Source organism: Apium graveolens, chromosome 11 (assembly GCF_009905375.1).
Source record: "Apium graveolens cultivar Ventura chromosome 11, ASM990537v1, whole genome shotgun sequence".
Taxonomy (NCBI): Eukaryota; Viridiplantae; Streptophyta; class Magnoliopsida; order Apiales; family Apiaceae; genus Apium; species Apium graveolens.
The window spans coordinates 128,381,283-128,400,651 of NC_133657.1; the positions used below are offsets into that span (position 1 = coordinate 128,381,283).

The window sequence follows — 19,369 nt, forward strand, 5'->3', positions numbered from 1 at the left end:
ATTAATTGATTAATTGATTTAATTAATTATTAATTGGTTTTTAATTAATTATTTAATTAGATTTAATTATTTAAAAATGATTTAAAAATTCCGAAAAATAGTTTCGAGCTTTAAAATATTATTCTAAATTATTTCCAAGGCTCGATAATTATTCTAAAATTGTTTCGGAGCCAGAATTGGCCAACCGAACCCTGTTTATTATTCTGAAATTGATCCAACGACCCGTTTTAATTCCGAAAAATGTTTTAAAAATCATTTTAAATACCAGAAATCCTATTTATGACCCGAGACTTCTTTATAAATAATATATCATTGATTACGTGATGTATTATGTGCTACATGTGACTTGTTAGTTGACTATCGGTCTATATATTCAGTGTTTACTTGGTTATTGCATAGATTTCAATCCGTTAATCGGATTTGGGTAAAACGAAGGGTAGATAGAAGTATGTGTTGAATAGAATCCTGTGAGTTGATGATTGATAGATGCTTATGATATGTGAGCAGAAGAGGCAAGGCGTAGGTAAGGGAAAACAGGTAGTTGAGGAGTAAGATGATTGTGATTGAAAGCAAGTGCAGGATAGTAAGCTAATATCAGGTAAGTGTTCTGAACTTTCTCGAGATATTGTAATTCTTGATAGTCTTGTTGACATTACAAGTGCTTTAAAGCACGGAAACCTAAATCCTGATTTCAGTTATTGTTCTTGAGCTATTAACCATATTCTTTCTAATCCATTGATTATTGTATACCCAAACAAGAACCACAAATCTACGATACTACTCCACAAATACATACAAACTAAATACCAGACACTGAACTGAATTATTATATACTCAATCCATGATATCTTATGCTTTGAAAGACTAAATCCTTGAAACCCTGAAACGTTGTTTCCTTTATTATCCAATTCTTTCATTACCCAGCATTCAAGCTTTAAAAGTACCTTGTTGATCCTTACAAGGATTTAAACCCTTTCATTGTTAAACATTTATTGTTGTTAATGATTTCGGTTATTGTTTATTATTGCATATTCTATTGTTATGTTAGAATTGGATTGTTTTTATAAAATTGTGGACCAGATTCGTGGTCAGACCATATAATGGTCAAGTTAGGCCAATGTGTGCCTTGGATCCAGTAGTTAGAGCAATGCTGTGTGCCTTGCTCGGGGTTAGTGCGTGACTGATCAGCAGCCTAACCTTGGTTTTTAAATTAAAAGTATAATATCCAATTCTAAATCATAATCCATTGTTCACTTGATATCATAAACATATTCACCTGATGATCATTATTCTCAGTTTTGTCATTGTGACTTGCTGAGCTAGTTAGCTCATTTGTGCGATGTTGTTTATATTCTTTCCAGTTAAAAAGGAACCAGTTGGTAAAGAGGATCCCCAGTCCAGCGCGAGAGCTAGGGGTTCAGGTTGAGAAAGCTGAGCTAGTAGGCTTCTTTTGGAATAATTTAAGTTTGTAAAAGTTTATAATAATGTTTAATACTCAGTTTGAATTTGAAATAGTTGGGATTTGAACGGTTTGTAATATATTAGTGTGTTTGGCTTGTGTGCATACTTTAACCTGTTGCGGTCCGTGATGATTGGTAAGTAGGGTCATTGCATATATTAGTATTATCTTTATTATTGTTATAAGCAGGTTATAATTAAGGTGTTTGTGTGGACCCCAAACTTCTGACCCGGGTTTGGAGGGCGCCACAGCTTATTTCATTCCAATCGCTTTTCTTTTATCATTCTCAATTCAACTGCTCTAATTTCATTCTTTCTCAAAACACTTACTCTCTTTCTCTTCAAGCTCTTATTCTCTAACAATGGCACCTGTTGTAAAGATTATGTCTCAAACTGGGTTCATTTATGAAAAGAACAATTTCACTGCACTAGTGAAAAAGGGTATTCAGCATTCTGGTGATTATCACAAGATGATGGACTTTGTGAAGAATTGCAAGCTCAATTACGCCATGCTGGAATCACCCACAATCTTCTGTGAAGTTGTTGAAGAGATGTGGACCACTGTTACCTACAACTCTACAGATAAGACCATCATACTCACCATTAATGGGTAAAGAATTCTGTATCAATAGTGATATGATAAAAGCATGTTTCAAAATTCCTGATGACAATGTGACCTCATCACACACTGACACTGATATAATCAATATGCTTAATCCTATGAACTATGCACTTTCTACTTCTAAACTGAGTGACATTAGGAGAATGGGTCTTAGGAAAGAATGGAGTTTCATGTGTGATGTAGTTACAAAGGTTTTCTCAGGAAAGATCAGTAATTTTGATTCAGTGAATATTTCCATTTTTAACATGCTCTACATGCTAGTTACATATAAGTATTTTAATTTTAGCGACCTTGTCTTGTTTGAGTTAGGTTTTCAACTAGGAGAGTTAAATAAAAGAGGTAAAAATGTGTTTTATGCTAGATTTCTTATAATGTTAGCTAACCACCTTTGTGAAGAGATTGTGCTTGAGAACCCTAACAACAAATTAGATTGTTGGGTTCAAGAGAGAAGACTCATTGCAGATTTGAACAGGGCCAATCATCACAAGGATGTGCCAATGTTCTACTTTCCTGTAATGCAAGCACCTCAGGTAAGTGAGGTAAGTTCACCTATCCCTACAACTATTCCAACCTCAACAATTTCTTTGAGTTCAAGTGTGGTTGTGGCAACTGTGTCAATGACCATACAGTAGCCTACCCAAGCTACCAAACCTACAATTATTTCAAAATCCAAATCAAAGAAAGCCCCCTCTGGTATCTCCCAAAAGATGCTAGTTGAAAAATCCACTAAAGCCAAAGAGAGGAGTGTGAAGGAGGGTAAGTTAGGTGAGGGAAGGGGTGAACATAAAAGAAGCCCCAAGAATAAGGTTGGAGAGTTGAGTGAATCCCAGCCTAGCCAGGCTGCAGTTTCCCAACAAACTGGAGTACTTAAAAAGGACAAAAGCTCATTTCTAGCTGCATCCTCCTAAAAGGATGTAGCTATTGAACAAAGCTCTCAACCAAGAGCACAGGCCAAGAGGGTTAGGGACACAAGCTCACCCCAAACTTATGCCAGAAAGAAGAAATCAAAAACCATTAGGGATGCACAGGGTACACACACTATACAAACTGGTGCTAAAGACACAGCCACTGCACCTTCACAAATTCAGTTTGATGTGGCTCCAATAAATGTGGAGTCACAGCCAAAATCTCTAGTTATAGAAGCACCTCAAACACCCAACTCACCAACAAATTCTCTGGATGTGGATATGATAAACACATCAATTCCTGTTTCCCCTTCTTTAACTCTGTTGGGGAAGCACTAGTACAAAAACAACCATTTGCGTCTGTTAAAAAAGGTTATTTGCGTCTATTTTTGACAGACGCATATGGATGAGTCGTATCAGCCAGAGAGTATATGTGGCTGTTAGGCAACAGACGCATATAATTTATTGCGTCTGTTCCTGACAGACGCATAAAATATAAAACAGCTGCATAAAGTATGAACTTTCACATCTGCTTCTTTTAACAGACGCAAAAAAGTTTTTTGTGTCTGCCCATAACAGACATATAAAGGCAAAGAACAGACAGAAAATATTTCCCTTATATGTCTGTTCTACTAGAACAGATGCAAAAAGTTTTGTTTTTAATAAAATATTATTCTGTATTTTTAGCTAGCACATGTGAATGCTCTTATATTCTGATTTTTGCTCGCCAAATACAAATCCAGTATAAATTTAAATCCCAATCATGCAAAAATCACTAACCGAGCAAAATGGAGTTGCACTCTCAATTAACAAAAACTAATATTTTAACTTGCTACAAACCAGCATTTTCCTAGTGAATTGAAACAATAATCTAGTGTTCTACCAGTCATGAACTTCCTTAAAAGGTAATTTTATAAAAACAAGTTTAGTGTTGTTGAAAACGATCACCAAGAGTTGGCAGCCCATCCAAGACTTTTCGTGCTATATAATCCTGTGATCTATAATCGTCAGCACAACTTCTCTATAATTACACGTGTTTGTTCCAGTCAGTGCACCGTATATGTTGACAACATTCCCTCACATAGCCTCTTCTTGTGAATATTTATATATATCACTAGTACTCATAACCTAAAAAATATCAAAGCAACTACTGCTATAAAAAAATTGCTAATTTAAGCATTCTAAAGTGAGTACTTTTGTAGAAGAAATATTCTCTGAAATTATTTTACATTATATACTTGAGCATTGGCCTATGACTTTGCTTATTTAGCTAAGAGGTTTAAACATGAACACATACATGTAAATGGTTTCCAGCTTCTAATCTAGTTCATCTAGTCTGATTCAACATCTTCAAGAAGACATAGTTCTTTTATAATGTTCGCGTGTTAAAATTCTTTTCTAAGTACTTATCATGTCCTGCAAATATTCTATGTCCAAGACATTGAAATTTATTAAATAATTGAAAGTGATACTAGATTGGGCACTGGTATCTGATGAATCAACAATAAAAAAAAATTAACTGATAAACTTTTTTATGAACTATATGTACACAAAGATTACAAAAACTTCAAAGAATTTATTGTACATCCCTAAATGCAAAGTGATGTTCAACATACACAACATAGAACACATGCAACTATTCATGAAGAAAACACGGTAAGAAAAATGTTACCAGGAAAACATGGCATTTGACGTGCCCACAAATCTGAAGTTAAAGTGCAAGTATCTATGGAAAGGAATAGATTAGAGATTAATATAAGGTACCCAGAGTGTGCAATATAAAATTAGTAATTATAACAAGCGAGTAACTTACATCATCACGAGAAACATGTTGTATTACATCAGCGAATTTTTCACTTAAGCAACCCTCACCACCATGCTGATAAAAAAAATACACTATATAAGTAATAATCTCATAAAAACTGATTAAGACAAATATACGCTAGATGTACTAGTAGCACTACCATAGAGTGAGACGGTCTTTGCAGATTACTTAACTCAAGATAATAAAAGTATAACTATACCATGTCGTTGAGATGACATGTATAGTGAAGGTTTCAAATTCTAGGGAAAATAAAGATAGGAAACAGACTAGATTGTTAGTAATTTCAAGAAATCATCTTTAATCTAAGGATAGAAATGACATGTAATTGAAGGTCCTCGGTATTAAATGTTATAGTGTACTTTAGAGTTTAGGCTGCCTAAATAGGGTTCTACCTTCAATATTATAATTATACTTGTCACTAAAAAACTATATTTTGCACAACGAAAGATAAAGGCCATATCTCTTTTGAGCCACATAAAGCGAAAGATGTGATGTTGTTGAGCCGGAGTTCTGAAATGCATAAAGGGGAATCTAGCTGTTGAGTGACCTTGTACTTCTTAACTGTTCGAATTGGAAGTTTAAGCAGTCTATTGAAATGATAAAGAAGGGTAAAAGGACATATAAGTATGAGATCTTTTAAGTAGAGATTTTTACAACAGAGGTTGAAACTTGAAACATGTGGTTTTCCAAAACATAAAAACATATTAATAGCTCTTGAATCACATGACAAACATGCAAGAGATTAAGAATATCTAGTGCTATTTCAGAATCATATAATTATGAGTTAATTAGTTATCAAGTACAGTCGTTAGCTGTTAATTTTTAGCTAGAAGTTAAACAAGTAGGTATAGCATCAGGGACCAAAGATCAAAATATTATCTTTTAACAAAGATATACGATACAACCGTCTCCTAAGAGCCTCGACGGTTTATAATTTGAGGTTGATCGTGACCATTTATTATAATTTATGGACTCGATAATGCACAAAAAATATAATTTATGGACTCAATTTGTTACTCTAGTCCTTTTTAACAAGCTTTCAGAACTCATTGTTTCCTGGAAGAAGTTTAGAAAGCAGTCATCTACTAAAAGAAGACTTTAAACTTAGCTTCCCAGAGATCAATTGAGAGTCTTAGATAGCTGAAAGATGAAGAATTATATAGATATATGTTTTAATTAACTCTATTATTCACTTAAATTATTTTCCAAGTGTTTCTGTAGCTAATAATTTAATGTGAATGTGTGTAGGGACCTGTACTACCAGTGCTTGTGATGTATACTATTTTGGAAAGGTCTTGCTTGAGCTGGTAACAGGTAAACATGGCATCAGCGAGACAGATGATGCGTCAACAAAGGAGTGGTTAGAGCAAAATCTGTCGTATATCAGCATATACGAAAAGGACCAGGTGGCTAAGATCATTGATTACTCACTGATCATAGATGATGATCTACTTGAAGAAGTATGGGTTGTGGCAATAGTAGCCAAGTCATGCCTCAATCCCAAAGCGTCCAAACGTCCACTGATGCGACATATCCTCAGAGCACTAGAAAACCCTTTTAAAGTGGTACGTGAAGAACATTTTAGCTCTGCAAGAACAACTTCATCTAGGAGATCCTGGAGTGCAACTTTCTTTGGTAGTTGGCGTCACAGCTCATCAGGAAGTGTGCAAGCAAACAGAGATGTAATAACTGCACTAAAACAGTCAGGAAGGGTAAGCTCTCAAAGCAGCGGCATGCACGAGTCATCATCTTCTCGTAAAAGATTCTCTAGTGAAATCTTTCCTGAGCCCATAGATTTGCAAGATATGGAGAGGCAAGACAATAATCAGTGATAGGTTTAGCGACTTTTGTGAAACATGTTAGATACTTAAATGGTTTGTATAATTAGGCTGAGAATGTTGTTTGTTAAATTTGTGTATAGCATTTATTATTTCTCAGTACCTTGGGCCTTCTGGCAAGAAGTTTACTTCATGTTCTTTGTTAAATAGTACTAATATGATATGCAAAACCTTTACTTTATGCTACTAGAGTTTTTCTTATCTGAATTCAAGCCAAAAGTCTTTAAACAAATAAACATCAAATTGTTATCTACTCATATTTTTTCTAAAATTTTAAATAATATTTCTTCTGTAACAATAACAACAAATCAGAGTGGCGCAGCGGAAGCGTGGTGGGCCATTAACCCACAGGTCCCAGGATCGAAACCTGGCTCTGATAAATCTTTTTATTTTTTCTTAGAATTTTACATGGTTGTTTAGTCAGAATAACTAGACTCTGTGGTACATCATTAAAGAAAGCCTGGGGGTAGGATCAACTTGAAAAGTTACTAACATAAGAAAACTAAACTAACCTGTTGCATGTAAATACTCAACATAATGTACAGGTGCATCATACTTTCCAATAATTCCTCTTCCTCATTGTTGAAAACAAGCCTGATATATCAAAATCATAATCAAAGAGGAATTTAAGCACACCTCAACAAAAAATTCAACATACTCTGGTTTATACAAGGTTCATACGGCTTTCATCTCTTCACTTGGTTTGGAAACAGTACAATTCAACTTAAGTACACATTATTAAACACCGTAACAATAAAGTTCTAGAAAACAATTATAGGGTCCAAATTCGATCATGTCTTCTCACTTTGTTCCCAAGCAGTACCAATTTTTCTAAACTACACATTATAAAGTTGTGCAACATTAACGAAATTATGTCAGAATTCACAAACAGTTTAAGAAAAACTAGACCTAACAATCGTGTGGTGTTCGTGGACTTCTGTTAATAAAATATGAACAATATTCAGGATAAATGGAGAACCAAGGCACTTAAGAATACAAATCTGTGTTCCATCCATCCACTCTAAAATAAGCATTCAAAGCTATGTAGTTGTAATTTAAGAGAAATAGTTATGCAGTTTAAGATTACCTTTCTGATGACCCGTAGATTGATGATGTCTATTAACATGCTGATAAATGACAAGGGGCCTATTGACTGGAATGCTACTTGGAGTCAATTCATTAGCAGTAATTTGTGTAGGATAAGCAGAAGATCTATGGCTCACAGAATGATTTGAAAAAAAACCTGAGCATGTATATCTCTAGTTATTTGTAATTTCTTTAAGCAATCCAACAACCAGTTTCATTTTTGGCCTCCTTGCTAGTGTGATGTCTGTAGAGCAATCTTCAAGGCTACTCCATCCCTTCTCCAGATCCATCATTAACTGGTAGTCTGGTACTTAGGATCTCTAGAATGATAACTCCGTAGCTATATACATTTTCAGGAGCAATTACATTCATTGTCTATACCTATTCAGGTAAAACATATAATAAATAAAACATAATGGTGAAAAGTGAAAGGTATTACTGCATAAAGAACTAGCAAAGCAAGGCTAAAAGGTTAACTCGATAATACCTGAAGGGATATAACCAAAAGAACCTGCAATAGCACTGATACGTGCAGTGCCTCTTGAAGGGACTACGTGCTTTGATATATCAACCTCGCCAACCAAAGCTTAGAGTCATAGCCATGCACTTGCTCCATCACCTCAGGCGCCATTCTGAAAATCATAATATCCTCTTGAAGTGCAATTAAGTTTTGACAATAGTGTAGGCTGCAGACTGTTTTAACTATGACTCATAGATGTTCAATTTCCTTAGCAATAACATAACATATATCAACATATTATCACACCTTAGAATAATCACTTTTCACATCATAAATGTATTAACGTTATAAATAAGCTGTAATACAGAGCTACCAAAATTTTAATACCTTTCTGTGAGTCTTATTGCAACCGCAGTTAGTCGTGTTAAAACACTGAGAAGCACAAGCACCCCACACTTTCCGACAATCCAAACATGTAACTGTATCAAATCTCAATATAGATACAAACTCATAAAAATTGAAATCAAAAGAAACCATATTTAAAACACCAATTAATGCTTGGAGGTTAAAGATATTTGGCTGAACTTCTTTATATTCGAGACAACCTTTGTCCATCAAAAGACAGACTCAACTTTCAATTAAAACAACCATGTAACAAGTATGTATGAAACACAAATAACATATCCAAAATCACAGAGAAGAACCAAGTACTAAGCAATAAATAGCAAAAACCTGAATCTCGTTCGAGTAGAGGCTTCAGACTCACTAAGTTCCCAGAAATCCAAGAAATCTTTATAATTTACCTCATAGTCTTCCGATCAAAGGGCTTTTCAGATATGATCTTTAAAACATTATTTGCCACATAAATCCATCACGAAATAATCAAAAAATCATCAATTGGTCCGGGGTTTAACATAGGCGATTTCTAAGGTTTCAAGAATATGAAGAAATTGAGTTTTTAAAGAAAAGCAAACCGTGCGTTTTATGTTATCGAGTCTAGAGAACAAGATTTTGGTGTTGATTTTGATGAGAAATGGATAGTTTGTCCGGAAAATAAAAATGGACGGTAAGAATTTATGAGGTCAGAGGTCTAATCGGGGAGAAATTGGAGTTTTGTATGTTAATATTTACTATATTTGGTATGAAAATGTTTAGACATATATTTTATCTTTTTTTTCCTTATTTTTATTGAACTTTCTAGGTCTGTTCTATAAAAACAGACACATTTTATTAATCTGTATGCATCTTTTTTACACGAACAGACATATATGACTCACTAACAGACACAAAAAATTATTATATGTCTGTTTAGATAAAACAGATGTATAAACTCATTTTTTCATATTATATGCGTCTGTGCAGGGCAAGACAGACGTATAAAATTATTTTATGTATCTGTTCAGCTTATAACAGACGCAAATAAAGAGACGCATATGGCAGTATTTATACTAGTGAAGCCAAAATCTAGTGCAAGTGAGCATCATCTTTTAGATGATTTGTTGGCTCACTTGCCAATTCTTTCAGGAGATGTTGTGTCATCTGTGCCTAAAATATCTTCAATCAGCACAGAGTCAACAATAGTTTCTATTCCCAGCTCAATCATTTCTACTCTCTCGATGGATATTGCTCATCCGTCGAGTAGTGATTGTATCCCGATGGATAAGCTTGACAGCAGTCATCCGTCGGATAGCAAAACCACTCACTCGATGGATATAACTCATCCATCGAGTATCTCTGCATAGTTACAAACTTCATTTATTTCAAGTGCAGAAGATCTAGTGGTTGTACAGTCACTCTTAGGATTGAGAGAAAAGAGTGTTTTGAGTGAGAGTCTGGGTTGCTCCTAAGGAAAAAGGAGAGGAAATGAGTGAAACTCTACAATCTATTACTTCAGGATTGGCAAAAGAGAGTGCGAGGAGTCCCAACTTAGTAGGTGAAGGTGAGGGTGTGAGGGTGGGGAGCCAGGGTGAGACCCTGATGCAACAAAAGGGAGAAAATGAGAGAAATGCAGGTACTGGAGCAATAAGGATGGATGACATTGCTATTGAGTCAATGAATGTCTAGGATGCAGACAGGGAAGGACTATCTCAGCATCCTAAAGCTGTTATAGATTCCACTTCCCTTGATGTTGAGGCATTTACTCACCCTGTTCCAGCTTATCAACTTCTAGCTGAACAGGGCAATGACAATACAGAAAGGATGCTGAATTTGGTGCATACCACACAGTCTGTGATGAGAGCTAAGGATGCCATCACAGCTTTGCCTTCTACAGCTGGTGATGTGGACTATGAGACTGGTGGTTCAGCTGATTTCTTTGGAGATGGGAGTGGGGATAGTGAAGATGAAGCAATGGACATAGGGGGAGAAGTAAGCTCAAGTTCAAGATCAGGTATGCCATCATGGGCCTTCTTAAAGCACTGTGATGAGCATTACTTCAAGACAACCCTGATCCAGTTAATAAATTAGACAAATACTGCTCTTCAAACCACTACCAATGCCAGCACCAAGAAGCTCCTTCAGGCACATCTAGCCTCCCTGCAACTTCAACAAATCCAGGGCTTCCAGCATGCTAGGGATGTAAACACCATGAATGGTGATATTGAGGAGATGAAGAAGGCCATTTCAGACAAGATAGATTCTAAGCTTCCAGAAGCTACAATGCTTGACATCAAGCGGCAATTAATGAAAAATTCTGATCTGTCAACCAAGATAGATGCCTTGCATTCAAGAATGTTAGCCATGGAAGCATCTTTAACTATCCTTCATCTTCATCAAGCTCAACAGACAAATTTACTACAGAAACTGGTGGCTGCTCAAACCCCCTCCTCACCTCAACTTGATGATAACAAAAAGGGGGAGAAAGGACCAAGTGAGGGGGGAGACCTAGTGGGGGGAGGAGGCTTCAAATTCAAATCAACAATGTAATTGTGCCTTCAATTACTATCTCAAAGCCATCAGTTACAGATAGTATAGATCTGATCAATGAAGCAACAGCCAACATAAGAGCAGCTGATAAGGAGAAGTTGAGTTTACTCAACTGGGAGAAGATTGATGAGGAAATACAGAAGAAGTTTGAACTTATCAAGGATCCAGTTAAGTCATCCATTCATCACTCTCAAGTCAAGCAAATTAGTGTGAATGAGATGAGCATGAACTATCGGGAAAGAGGACAGCCTTCCTGCATCAAATCTCCAAAGGCTGAAACTGTTAGGTCACACTTTCACTGTAGAGGGGGTGAATACAGTGTTTATTACAATCAAATCAAACTTCAAGAACTTATGTAACAGAAAACAAACTTTATTTAAACAATAAACTCTGTTACAATCTGGAACTGTTATCTCTCAGTGATGAACAAAATATCACGAGAGCTTCTAGAGTTATAATAAATAATATTCTCGATGATGATAACACCTCTAGTGTAAACTCTATTTCTGTGTTTATATACTACACAGTTACAAGATATTCGCTAATTGATATGGAATATAATTCTGCTTCCTAAAATATATCAATCAGATATCTTCTATTCCAAGTATTCCATTCTTCACGGAATTCCATCTTCATGCATATCTCTTCTTATGTTTATCTTGATCTTCTTAACTTTAATCAGCTACTGTCCTTATCTGATCGTCCTTCAGCACTTAAGTTCTGATATCTATCTCCTGATAACATAAGTACTGATATCCCTTAAGTTCTGACTTCCAGTACCTTAAGTTCTGACTTCCAGTATAAGTACTGATCAGTTAAGTACTGATTTGTTCTGTTCAAATAAGATCTGAAATCTAAACATAAAACATATTAGCCATGACATTATCAAATATATCTAACAATCTCCCCCAACTTGTAAATTAACAAAATATACAAGTTTAACAGATATTTGATGATGTCAAAAACATTAAGTACAAATGCATGAGAAATAGACAAGATAACTACAACTTACAGTCCTTAAAGTTTTTACCAATTCAACTTCTGATAACAACTTCAACCTGTATAAATATCAGAATTTAAGCAGTTGTAGATCTTCGACTTGGCTTCATCATTTTCCAATCTCTCTGATGTCAGAAGTTATTCTGAGATAATTCTTCAACAAACATTTCTCAGCATATCTGAGTTCATCAATCATTCTCCGTTTGACATCTTTAAGCTCTGCAGTATCTTCACCAGTTTGAAATATTGCAGCTCTGAGATCATTAATCTTTGCTTTTCTCAACTCCCGATCTAGTCTTATGACATAAGCTTTGTTAGACTCTAGATTGAATTCAAGCCCCTTAATACCAAGATATGTTCTGATCTGTGCAGTATTAGGCTTCATATCAACAATATCACCATTGTGATTTCTGTACTTTGGAACATATCTGCTGTCAGACTTAACAGAATAAAGTCTTTTCTGTCTCTGAATCTGTTCCTTTAAGTAGTTTGCAGCAGTCTCTGTTATTCTGTCATCCACTTGAAGTAAGAATAATACATGCTCCAATTCTTCAAAATACTTCAATGGAATGGCATTTTGTCTTATATGATAAACCCTACCATCTGTCATGAAATACAACATGATGTATTCTTTCAAGTAGGTATGGTAAACCATCTGTACAGATTCTAGTTGATTCAATCTCTCAGGAGTTGCTCCAATACCTGGTTCACTCAAGGAAGTTGGATCATCAGTAGTGTTGTGTACTCTTCTTTCATCAGCACTTCCCAATCCAGTTTTATCTCTAGCTTCCTTTCCAGTAACTACTCTTGCTTCAAAACCACTTAAAGTAGTCTTCAAAGATTGAGTCTGTTTTGCTTTAGTGAATCCTTGTAGGAGTGTTTTAGATTTATCTTCTGATATCAAGTTAACTTGAGCACTGTCAGAGGTTACTTGCTTCTTCTGAATATCAGAACTTACAATTTCTTGACTCTGAACAACTTGAGCCATGTCAGAGGTTGTTTTAAGAATTTTTCTTGAAGTCAGAGCAAGATTATGTTTTCCATCAGTAATTTCTTCTTCCTCAGGAGGTACATAAGGCTTGATAGGTTCACCAACCTTTTCTTTACCCTTGGATCTTGGATCTATCTGTGGTTGTGATCTAGCCAAAGTTTCTTCAGTATGTATCCTCTCTTTGATCACAATTCCTTTAGGTTTTGGAAGTAACTTTTTACCAGAAGCTTCAGATTTAGATGTGACTTTCTCTGATTTAAGTCTGGCTTCTTCTTCCTTTAAACTTTCCAAGTCCATCCCTGGATTTTCTTGAAGAAATAACTGTCTTGACATTTCCTCATCAAGATCTAGAAGTTCATCAGAACTTATCCTTTTACCAGCAGCAGAACTTATTCTTTTCCCAGTATCAGAACTTGTTCTGTGACTAGCTTGTCTTGATGTAAATCTTCTACCTTGACTATGACCACTACCCATTCCAGAGTTTCCTTGGTCATCTTTTCCATCATCCTGTCCTTGCAGTGACTTGTTGGTTTTGCATTTGGACTTAATTACCTTCTCCCCCTTTTTGGCATCAGCAGGTAATAAAAGAGAGATAAGTAGTTCCACTGAGGTCTGGATTTCAGTAAGTTGCGATTGCTGAGAAGCTTGATTTGTCAGAATTTGATCAATCTGAGCTTGTTGCTTCTCTTGAGTTTTCTCAATATAAGCAACCCTGTCAATGGTAGGTTGGAAGAACTTTTTCTTATCAAGTTTCCAAACTTGTTCCTGTTTAATAAAGTTCTCCTGAATCTTGTGTAGCTCTGCATGAGTGTTGGAATGAAGACCTTGTAGATGTTTAGTACTCAATGCAGTGACTCTAAGCTGGGTTTTAAAATCATCAGAATTTAACATTTCATCAGCTTTAGTCAAGTGCTCAGCAAGATGTAAAGCATTTGGAACACATGAAACTGAGTTCCATTCCTTAGTCCACTCCTGTCCTGCAGGAGTTTCACTCCAAGGTACTGGTGCATCCCTGATAACAAACTCCTTTAGCAGTTCAGACTTAGGAAGAGTCAGTGGAGGAGTATGTCCTGAAGGACCTGCTGCATCAGCATCTTCAGTTGTAGCAGCTTCACCAGTATCTCCAACATTTGCAGCATCAGAACTTAAAGAATCAGTATCTTCTGATAAGACAACTGTATGAGTAGCAATGGAGGCTTCAACATCCTCTAATTGCTGATCTGATACTAAGTTCTGATCAACAGCCATATCCTGATGCTCACCTAAAATCTGATCATCATCTTGATGCAGAGAAGGTGTTAGTGATAACTCAGGAGTTTGAACAGCATCAGTAACAGGTGTTGTGGAAGGATTATTTGCTGTTGGAGCTTCTAAGAAAAGTATTTCAGGCATAACCAAGTTCTGAATATCAATTTCAGCACTTGTGCCTGGATCAACAAGAGATAAAGAAGGTAAATTAGCCTTGTCAGATACAGGTTCCTGAAATGGAGTTGATGGAGAAGAAGTGACTTGAGCAAATTCCTTGTCTTGTGAGATCAGAGATTCCTGATCCCCTTCCTTAGCTGCTTCCTCCTCATCATCTGAAACTGGCCTCTGTGCCCTCTGTTTCTTGTACTTCCTTATTGATTTGGATTCCTTGGGAGTTGCAGGAACAGTCATACGTCTAAGCCTCTTGAGAAGCCTAGAACCCCCAATTCAAATTTTAACCCGTTATCACTGATTGGTTATTTTGCACTGCAACATTAATATTCTGAAAATGAATCATGTTAAAAATGACCGAGATAATTTTGATGAATAAGTGCTGACAAAGAATCAGAACTTAAATCAGAACTTAAGACAAAATTTAAATGGTCATCAGAATATCAAGCAGGATTTAACAACACAAGATAAAATAACTCAGAGACAAAATCTTGAAGTAAAAACAGTTTTCATTAATATATCAAGTCAATACATAAATGAAATAGAAATTACATCAATACAAGATTTTCCCTAAGCTTCTAATCCTAACGTCAACAGCTTTAGTCCTAGCTAAGAAGCCTGACAAAGCTGAGGATGAAGAAGAACAGGAAGAAGACGAGATTAAGTCATCTTCCTCTTCCTATCTTCGACAAACAAGATGGCGAGTCGTATGATTCACTCTTGCTGACGGATACGACGAAGGTGAAGGTCTCTTCGAACGGCCACCAGATCACGTTTGATAACCTCTGGAAATTGAATCCAGAGATTGTGAGGGATGTTGGTGATAGGGTAGGGAGTTGGAATTCCATTCAAAAAGACATGCACAGTCTCATCACCGTAATTGTAGAACCAGCCAAATTCAGCCATTTGTGATAGTAAATGAAAAACAAGACTGAATTTGTGATACAAGTGTGATGAAAAGACTAATGTGAAGTGGCTGTGTATATAGGCAAGAGAATGCCAGGAGACGCGAAGATATTGAATGCAGACAGGTAGAATTAAATCTACCTCGTCTCCCTAGACTTTGAAAAAGAATAACAGTCATTGGAAAAGGAATGTGCACATGGAACAAGAGTGAACTGTTCAAGGACGAGTGCCATTATGTTTTAACCATAGACTATTAATCTTCCACTTCAACATTTCGAAATTAATCTGAGACTGTTACCAAATTTTACTCACAGATAAGTTAAGTAAAGGGTTAGACTGAAAAATCAGAACTTAGACCTATACCAGAACTTAACAGTCATCAGAACATAATGTCTTAACTCGAACAAGGAATATCTATCTTAGTAAATACTCATACAAGTTCTTAGTTATGAACGTCAGAAATTAATCATCAGAACGTGTAACTAGAACTTGTCCTCAGAATTTGTGCAGAAGTGACACAATGACTGTTTATCTAAAATAACATAGACCACCACAGAAATTTCATCATTCATATGGAGTGATGTGTGTGTGCATTAAGCTAAATAACAGACAAAGAGTAAAGTCTGATCTACTTCAGTACATCTTAGAAGTAAGTCATAATTAAAATTTTGCTAAAGATCTGTCATTATCCTGAAACCTACTGATAAATGAGTTCATGCATGAGTTCACCTCTACTGTTTTTGTGCTAATTTTATGCATCTTTTGAAATTCTATTTTACAGAGGCTTCTCAGTGTAAGTGAGTCACGACTGTTTATTAGAATTTATGCTATTATCAGAGTATTTCTCCAGTAATCATAGAGTGTGAAAAGTCACCAAGAAAATATTTTGCTTTTCTAATGCATATTTACTTAATACCAGCAATGCACTTGGGTCGTCCCTTTCACATTTTTACTCTAGATCTCAAAGGAGTACCTGATATTATTCTTTGATTATTGTTCTTCTTCTTTTGATAAGTGAGGTTTATCAGCACTTAGTACATTCAGCAGTTTTACTAGAATCAGAACTTAAACAGATGAGTAGCATTATTCTAATTTGTGACTTAGTAATAAGATATACAAAGTAAACTTAACTAAGCTCAGTTATCAGAATTTGCTTGTGTCATAAGATTTCCACAGAAATAACTACTTCTTTCATGGGATCATTTGTTTATTGAAGACTAGTAGGTCAGTATCTAGCACAGTTATCCTCATAGGATAGAAGAGTTACTGAAACAGACATATCACTTATCAGAGTTTAGACACATATATCAGACAACAGTCAGTACTTGAAGACATTTATCAATTAATGCACAGAATATACAAAGAGATTAATTCTGTAAATACTGATCATAAAGTCTGATAACATAGAACAAGTTTAAGCAGATTTAGAGAAAGAACCTGAAATCATTCCAAGTTCATTTACCAATTTTGAAAAGGTAGCTTCACACAGTGGTTTTGTGAAGATATCTGCTACTTGTTGATCTGTGGGAACAAAATGCAATTCCACTGTACCTTCATCCACATGTTCCCTGATGAAATGGTACCTGATGCTGATGTGCTTTGTCATAGAGTGTTGAACTGGATTACCTGTCATAGCAATAGCACTTTGATTATCACAGTAAATAGGGATTTTGAAATATGTTAACCCATAATCCAGTAACTGATTCTTCATCCAGAGAATCTGTGCACAGCAGCTTCCTGCAGCAATATACTCTGCTTCTGCAGTTGATGTGGAAATTGACTTTTGTTTCTTGCTATACCAAGAAACCAATCTGCCTCCAAGAAATTGGCAGCTTCCACTTGTGCTTTTCCTGTCAATTTTACAACCTGCAAAATCTGCATCTGAGTAACCTATTAATTTAAAATCTGATTCTCTAGGATACCATAATCCTAGATCAGCTGTTCCTTTAAGATACTTAAAGATTCTTTTTACAGCTGTTAAGTGAGGTTCTCTTGGATCTGCTTGAAATCTTGCACAAAGACAGGTAGCAAACATGATATCTGGTCTACTAGCAGTTAGATAGAGAAGTGAGCCAATCATACCTCTGTAATCAGTAATATCTACTGAATTACCAGTATCCTTATCCAGTTTTGTTGCAGTGGCCATGGGAGTGGATGCACTTGAACAGTCTTGCATTCCAAATTTTTTCAGCAAGTTTCTGGTGTACTTAGATTGACAAATAAAAGTTCCTTCTTCACTCTGCTTGACTTGAAGGCCCAGAAAATAACTAAGTTCTCCCATCATACTCATCTGATATCTTGACTGCATTAGATTGGCAAACTTTTTGCAAAGTTTGGCATTTGGAGACCCAAAAATGATATCATCAACATAAATCTGGATCAAAAGTAAGTCCTTGCCATGGTTGAGATAGAACAATGTTTTGTCAATAGTTCCTCTGTTGAATCCACTTTCCAGAAGAAACTGAGCTAAAGTCTCATACCATGCTCTAGGAGCTTGCTTAAGTCCATAAAGTGCTTTATCAAGCCTGTAGACATAATCTGGATGTTTGGAATCTACAAAGCCTGGAGGTTGTTCAACATATACTTCCTCTTCCAATTCTCCATTGAGAAAAGCACTTTTCACATCCATTTGAAAGACAATAAACTTTTTGTGAGCAGCATAAGCCATGAATATTCTTATGGCTTCTAACCTAGCAACTGGAGCAAATGTTTCATCATAGTCAATTCCCTCCTGTTGAGAATATCCTTTTGCAACCAGCCTTGCCTTGTTCCTTACAATTATGCCATCACTGTCAGTTTTGTTTCTGAATACCCACTTTGTACCAACAACCGATCTATTCTTGGGTCTTGGCACTAAGGTCCAGACTTTGTTTCTTTCAAATTCATTCAACTCTTCCTGCATTGCTTGCACCCAATCAGCATCTTGAAGAGCTTCTTCCACTTTCTTTGGCTCAGTCTGAGAGAGAAAAGAATTGTAAAGACATTCATTCGAAGTACCTGTTCTAGTTCTGACACCTGCCTCAGGATTTCCAATTATTAAATCAGGTGTATGTGATTTTGTCCACTTCCTTGCAGATGGAAGATTTTCTCTAGAACTGGATGCTCCCCCATAATTCATGCTGTCTTCGATTTCATTTTCTGATGCTCCCCCTGAAACTATGCTCTCTGAGTTGGATCCTTCAGTATTTAGATTTTCAGCACTGTCAGTACTTGGCTTATCAGAACTTGACGAATCAGAATTTGACGAGCCAGATGTATGTTCTGATGCTTCTTGAGATGTGATAAAATCTTGAGTATGCTCCCCCTGCAATGGTGCATCTTCCTTTGACGTAGTCACCACAGTTTCAATAACATCAGAGTTTAATCCATCAGAATTTACAGTATCAGGACTTAGACTGTCAGGACTTGAGGTATCAGAATATGAATCTTCATTTTCAAATCTCAGCTTATTATGATCAATGCAATCTTCAAGTCCAGTGATCTTCTTGTCATCAAAAGAGACATTGATAGATTCCATGACCACTTTTGTTCTCAAATTATAGACTCTGAAGGCTTTTGTAGAAAGTGGATATCCTACAAAGATTCCCTCATCAGCTTTTAGATCAAACTTGGATAGCTGTTCAGGATGAGTCTTGAGAACAAAACACTTACATCCAAATACATGAAAGTATTTGAGATTTGGCTTCTTGTTCTTCACCATCTCATATGGTGTTTTTCCATGCTTGTTAATGAGTGTTGCATTTTGAGTAAAACAAGCAGTCTGCACAGCTTCAGCCCAGAAATAGGTTGGAAGTTTTGCTTCTTCAAGCATTGTTCGTGCAGCTTCAATTAGAGTTCTATTCTTCCTTTCAACAACTCCATTTTGCTGTGGAGTTCCAGGAGCAGAAAATTCCTGCTTTATTCCATGATTTTTGCAGAACTCTTCCATTATCAAA

The 19,369-nt window shown here is 35.9% G+C and overlaps 1 long non-coding RNA gene and 1 other non-coding gene across 6 annotated transcripts; one reads left to right on the forward strand and one right to left on the reverse strand.

The window, feature by feature from the left end:
- Window positions 1-3,730: 3,730 nt before the first annotated feature.
- LOC141696885 (uncharacterized) lies at window positions 3,731-9,304 on the reverse strand. 5 transcript variants are annotated; one of them, XR_012564531.1, is made up of 9 exons: window positions 8,927-9,304; window positions 8,582-8,673; window positions 8,222-8,366; window positions 7,892-8,115; window positions 7,736-7,801; window positions 7,161-7,242; window positions 6,242-6,592; window positions 4,799-4,864; window positions 3,731-4,711 (listed from the first exon to the last, which is right to left on the reverse strand). It is a non-coding gene; the product is annotated as an uncharacterized LOC141696885 (long non-coding RNA). The 5 variants fall into 5 exon arrangements; XR_012564529.1 differs by having other exon boundaries at window positions 3,731-4,113; window positions 4,658-4,711; window positions 7,736-8,115; XR_012564528.1 differs by having other exon boundaries at window positions 7,736-8,115.
- TRNAN-AUU (transfer RNA asparagine (anticodon AUU)) lies at window positions 6,956-7,027 on the forward strand. The gene has a single exon. It is a non-coding gene; the product is annotated as a tRNA-Asn (tRNA).
- Window positions 9,305-19,369: the final 10,065 nt, after the last annotated feature.